Source organism: Carassius gibelio, chromosome A24 (genome assembly GCF_023724105.1).
Source record: "Carassius gibelio isolate Cgi1373 ecotype wild population from Czech Republic chromosome A24, carGib1.2-hapl.c, whole genome shotgun sequence".
NCBI lineage: Eukaryota > Metazoa > Chordata > Actinopteri > Cypriniformes > Cyprinidae > Carassius > Carassius gibelio.
In genome coordinates this window covers 12,237,716-12,243,715 of record NC_068394.1, presented here as the reverse complement: position 1 = coordinate 12,243,715, position 6,000 = coordinate 12,237,716, and the positions used below count along the sequence as shown (strand labels likewise).

General features: G+C 37.4%; 1 protein-coding gene across 9 annotated transcripts in view; it reads left to right on the top strand.

Moving 5' to 3' along the window:
* Positions 1-6,000, top strand: part of LOC127945905 (nuclear receptor coactivator 2) — a 100,869-nt gene continuing 94,869 nt past the window's right edge. Inside the window, exon 1 of one of the 9 annotated variants that reach the window (XM_052542024.1) lies at positions 1-423. The gene's annotated coding sequence lies outside the window, so the exon portion shown is untranslated. Of the gene's footprint in view, positions 424-1,437; positions 1,653-6,000 lie in introns of those variants that run through there. The other 8 variants (XM_052542025.1, XM_052542030.1, XM_052542027.1 and 5 more) reach the window with 8 other exon arrangements.

Genomic DNA, 6,000 nt, shown 5'->3' with positions numbered 1-6,000 from the left:
TGCTAATCACTCTGCGCGGATGTTGAGGGGTATTTTCCATTAGCATTAACGTCTAAAAAATGCAACCGAGATGACAACACATCTTTAAGCTTTCCTGCACTGCTGGTGCCGTCGGGACGCTTCGTTGCGACACCCCCGTGCTGTTTCACAATTGCTGTCAGGCGCGTGCCAATCTGAAAGAGCGTGAAAAGCGAATATTGCATAAGTCACTGTTTGCAGATTTCCCTTCGAGAGAAGTTACACTCGGTGTGGACCTTTGATCGACTCGGGCTGGAACTGTAGGATTCGTTTCGATTCGCCCGTGCTTCATCTCGCTCGCTGGCTTGCGTTCACATGGAAGTATTTCATACATCAACCTGTCGCCGTGTGGGGTTTGATCTGATACCTGACACATTTGGGGTTTATTGCTGCTGAGTAATAACGGTAAGCTTTGGCTTCCTGCCCGATCAAACACTCACTGAGCTCGTGGCCATCTGAGGCTTGTATTCTGTGAGAAAATTAAGAACTGTGTGTGTATTTGATAACTCCATACAGTTATGAGACACGTACGTGTATATTGAAAAACCCTTGTAGGGGCTTCTTCCCATTGTATTTCAGAGACGTAATGGTCGAGAAATGTTCTTATGTACTATCTTTAAATGACGTATAGAGATGTGGACTCATAATCGAGGACACGTCTTGACTTATAAGTACTAAATATGCATTTATATTGCTTTTATTATTAGGCTATATGCTATATAATATATATTTCCTACAGTTATATGTCAAAATTAACATATATTGATATTTCTTCAGTACATAGAAGACTTGAATCTTTATTTAAGATGCAATGTTTTGAGACCTGCAAAACAATTATTTAAATGCCTACTAGCAGGAGAAAAAAAAAACTAAATAAAAAAAGATGGATAAAATTGGCGTCTGCTATTCTCAGAGCCAAAGATTATTGAATTTTCTCTTATATTTTCAGGACCTAAACTTGTTCGAGAAGGTTCTGATGTTTGGTGTTTTGTTAAAAAAAGTTTTTATTTGATAAGAAACGCAGATTAAATGCACATCAAGATTCCTGAAGTAAATCATAACACGCGGCATGTGATTTATGGAGGTCTGGAAAGCGGTTTCATGTGGGTCATAGAATGTGATTTCTAATTAAGCTGTTATGACATTGATAATAGAGTGCAGATTGCTCTGGGTTTGGAATAACAACAACACCGGCTCGTAACCTGACCACTGGCACACTTTTTCTCCCACGGCACCGCTTTAAAAGAGAAAGCTTTCGTAAAGTGCTATGCAAACTGGCTTTTCAAAACAGTTTTGGTTCCCTCATATAATATTATGAAACATCTGCTTGCGGTTTATAAACACAAAGACACAGAAAATTCACTCCAAGGGGAGAGCCTCTTCCTTATGTTTGCTGTATCATCATTTTGCCCCATTGCTCACTGCAAGGTTGCTATGCAGGCTAGAGTAAACGAGTAGATACTGTGCCCGTAGTATGTGGGGGAGGTTTTTCTGGCGAGATAAACAAGCAGCCAGCCATCGTTAGGCACACGGCAGCAGGAACATGGCGGCGGCAGTTAACTATAATGCTGTTTCACCAACCCGAAGGTCAGCGCTGGACGTAACGTACGGGATTTAGGAGGACACCAAACACTGTAAGTCCGACGTGGTTGAAAATGGTGAATGTTTGGTGGTGAATGGCGGCGAGGGGTGGCTTTGTAACGCGAATTTTACACACTCGCTGCATGATCCAATCACAGTTCCGCGGCGGCGGTATCCTGCATTAGCTTGCTAAACCAGCTACACTCGCTGTTTCAGCCTGCCCACTTTGCAGAGTTAGAGAGTTGTGTTTTGGCTGTTGTCGGCGTGTAAACAAAGCGCTTTGAGCGACCTTGAGGCGGATGCACGACTGTTACTGTTTTAGAATTTCAGTTGTGTCGCTGGTTTACTTGATTCACCCGCGCTGCTCGCATTTGAGCGATTAAGTTCAGCCAGCTCCCCCCTCTTATTTGCGTGGCTAGCTTTAGCCTGCGAGCCTCCGTTTGACTGTGAGGAAGGCAAGTCCATCCGTGGAACAGTATTCAGTGGTATTTTAACTTTAGCGGACAGAGCCGTTACATTAGTAACGTGAGTGAAGTTCCATTGGAACGCTTGTGTTACATTGTAGCGAGCTGGACTGTAACCGTTCTAAAGCCAGCCGATAGAGCAACAGTGTCGTTCTGTTGAAAGTAAACGCGCGTTGTTATTTGTCAGTCACCGCGTTTCGGTTCTTTGTGGGAGCTTGGATTAGTGAGTCAGCTCTTTGCTCGACTACTGCACGCCACGGTTCGGTTTATTGGAGCTCGCCTGTGTAAGGAAAGGAAAAGTTGGGGCGCCCGTGGCTGGGAATAACGTTGCCATTAACGATTTTTTAAATAAGGTTTTGCAATACAAGTACCATTTGTTAACATTAGTTAACTGCTTTGGCTAATATGAACGAACAGTGAAAATTATAAAGCATGTATTTATCTTCGTTAAAGTAATTATAACGTAATGAAACATTATTAAAATCAAAAGTTCTATCTGTTAATATTATGTAGTGGTCCTGAGGTTACATGAACTAACAATGGACAGATAGCTGTGTTTGTTAACGTTAAAGTTATAGCTCTGTTATAATGTTGTGTAATGCATTAACCAATGTCAACTAATATTGAAATATTTGGAAATAAGGCATTATACTATTCGCTTTTACAGCCCTCAGATTTTATATCAGATATAAAATAAAATAAACAAATACAAAATTTATATTTTATTAAAAAGGTTATTTCCAAATATTGTTCATCTGTGACAAAACACACGTGATTCAGTAAGAGAGTCAGCTTACTGATTCATTCTGAAGTGTTTTTGATTCACCATAAAGAACTGGTCCGTAAGAGTGATTCGATTGAGAGTCGGACTACAATGGTTGCTGTATGTTTGCGATTCAGTGGTAATGTTGCGTTGCAACTTTATAGTAAAGAAACACTGGAGGAGTATTTTAGTGTTTGGTATGAATATTTACAATGTTCTCTTTGCTGAATCGAATGTCATGAGAGTTCTGTTTCCATATAAGAACAGGTTCTCAGCTCCCAAACCCTACTGGTTTACTCCATTGGTGGTTTATAAGAAATGATCTGCTTGAATGCCCAAGCTTGGAGGCTTTACACTGACAGCCGGTGTTCACCTCAGATTTGCCTCAGTGCTGCTAAGAGCTGCAGTAGTGCGACTCAGCCTGTTGGACCAGTAGTTCAGTTCGTGCTAGCTTTGTTACCCACCTCTTACATCATGCTGACACATTCCAAAGTAGGGCTTGTGTGGTGAACAAACGCTCCCGCAGCCCAACATAAGAGTAATATGGCCATTGCTTTAATTAGTTTGATTTGTGAACAATGCAAAGTATTGTTTTATGGTTTCGTGTGTACGCAAGAAATTACTAGTGATGTTATTGTTAAAACTAAAATATAAAAAATAATTTTAAATGAAACCAATATAAATTGCTTAATCTTAGACTTAAAATATAATTATTATAATAAAAATAACAATCAAATTTTAAATTACTAAAATAAACAAAACATTTACATTTTAAAATACTAATTCTAAATATTATGAAATATTACAGAGGTATAACGTTAAATTAATGCTGAAAACTAACCTAATGTTTTCTTCCCAAACATATTATACTATGTTGGTGTACAAGAAAATACTATTTGTTTTGAAATTTTCTAAAACCCAGTAATATTGATTGATTGGTTGCTGTGTACCAGTAAATAGGACAAAGGCCTGAGGTGTGGCCTAAAAAATTCTGAATGATTTTAGATAGCAGATTTTAGATAAATGTACCTTTATTTATCAGTGTCTTGATGAGTTTTTTTTTTTTTTAACCCTCAGTGTACTAAAATAGTTTTTAAATGAAGTAAAGCTGAAATACTTTAGTCAATAAATAAAAAAATGGCAAATAACTTAATAAAATAATTTGTAGTTCCAAAACTGAAATAAAAATATAGCCACTTAATAATAAAAATATCAAAGGCACATACAAAATTACTAAAAGTTAATCTAAAACTTTACATTTGAATGAAAACTGACCATTCTAAAATAAAAGCTAATTTTAACGAACACTAAAATATTATATAAATAAAACTGAAATAATGCAAACTGCACTGTAAAAATTAAAGAGTTAAAACTGTTTCAGAGTTGTACTAATAGATTTAACGTTTAATTCAACGTGTTACTTGACATTTCTTTCTAATTATTATTATTAGTGAAATTTACTAGTAATTTCATATATAATTATTTAATTTTTTTATATATAATTATTTTATTTTTTTCTGTTTATCAATTAAAAATAATAATTTCAGAACAGATGCTGACTAGGTCTCTGTGGCGTAACCGCATTCAAGTGTGACAATCTAAATCTGGCATATCCACCAGTGGATGTTGTGGTCACATGACCCTCCCAGCTACCTGCAGTGGGGTGGAAAGAGGAGTGTTAGTTCACATGCAGCCATCCAGCAGTCAAGAACCATGATTTCAGCGTGGATCAGCTGACCTTTGACACTCTATATTGATCGAGCTATTCCATCACAGTGAATCGCAGGATGATTGTTGAACTTTGATCTTCCTGCAAAGTGCATTTGCCACAGTCGCAGGCCTTCAGCTGGGCAGCTCGGCCGCCACACATGCTCAGCAGAAGGCTGAAAGGAACAGAAATTTGTCACGAGGCTGTTTGATTTTAACACCTCATTGACAAGATGCAGTCTGTCAGTTAGAGGAATGATCATATGAGCCACTGTCAAATCAAATCAGTGTCAAATGGCATCAGATTGACACGCAGAGATACACTAAAATCATTGGCTAAAAAAAAAAAAAAAACTTGCAAGGATATAAACATTAGCCAATAATTTTTAAGTGTGTATCTTGGTGAGTGTGTTTTACCAGGCCACAGTAGCTCGGTCTGTAAGGATTACTGTAACCAAATTAAGCCTAATTAGAAGAAAGCTGGAAAATGATGACCTTGTCCGGCTTGATTAGGTTAGACCACGGCTGAATGTGAACATGCCTGCTCTCTCTCTACCTTTCATTCAGTTCTCTGAGCACGGGTCCTTTTTTCAGTCTTCTCTCAAATTACACCGGGAGCAAAGGGCAGGGAGGAAACCAGGTCTGCCTAAATGACATTGCTGCTCACATTCAACAGTAATGTGCTTTGCTCTGGAACGATATTCACAGAGCCTCAGCTGGAGTTTGTAAAAAAAAAAAAAGCTGTAGTTAGAACGAATGAGTATTGACTTAATTTGGAAAATAGATCTGTATAATGTTAGTAGGACTGTCAATGGATAATGCAATTGCAATTTATTTAATTAATGTTTTACTTTTTTTTTTCTAAGAATTGTTTTCAAATTAAATGTACAACCCTAATGCCTTCCACACACCTGACATTTTAAATAAAAATAATTCAATTATATGCTAATTAATCACATTTTTTCGTGTTTTTATTTAATTTTGAGATGCTATTGTTAGATTTTTGTTTTTTGCATGCATAAGTTTTTCTTCTCTTCATGCCTCAGATTCAATCACATTAATTTCATTATATACTAATCACCTGCAAATTGTTTTAAAATGTTTTGTCGTGTTTTATTTATTTATTTATTAGAATTGTTTTCAAATTAAATTTATAGCTCTAATACTCCTTTTTATTTTTATATAATCTTTTTTGCTTGCCTAAAACATTTTGTACTTCACATGGCTCACATTTAAAGCAAAACAAAAATGATTTCAGTAATTGTTTCTTGTACTCCTGAAACGGTACTGAATGTAAGTTTCGGAGCGTGTTGCCAGGGTAACCGCGGGTAGACGGGCCTGAGGCCTCACAGTGACGGATGAGCTGAGTTATAATGGCTGGGTTCATTCCACTCACCGCTTCCTCTCACAGACATACTGTCCTTGCACAGAGTCTGACCCAGGATTGCTACACACACATCTCTCTCA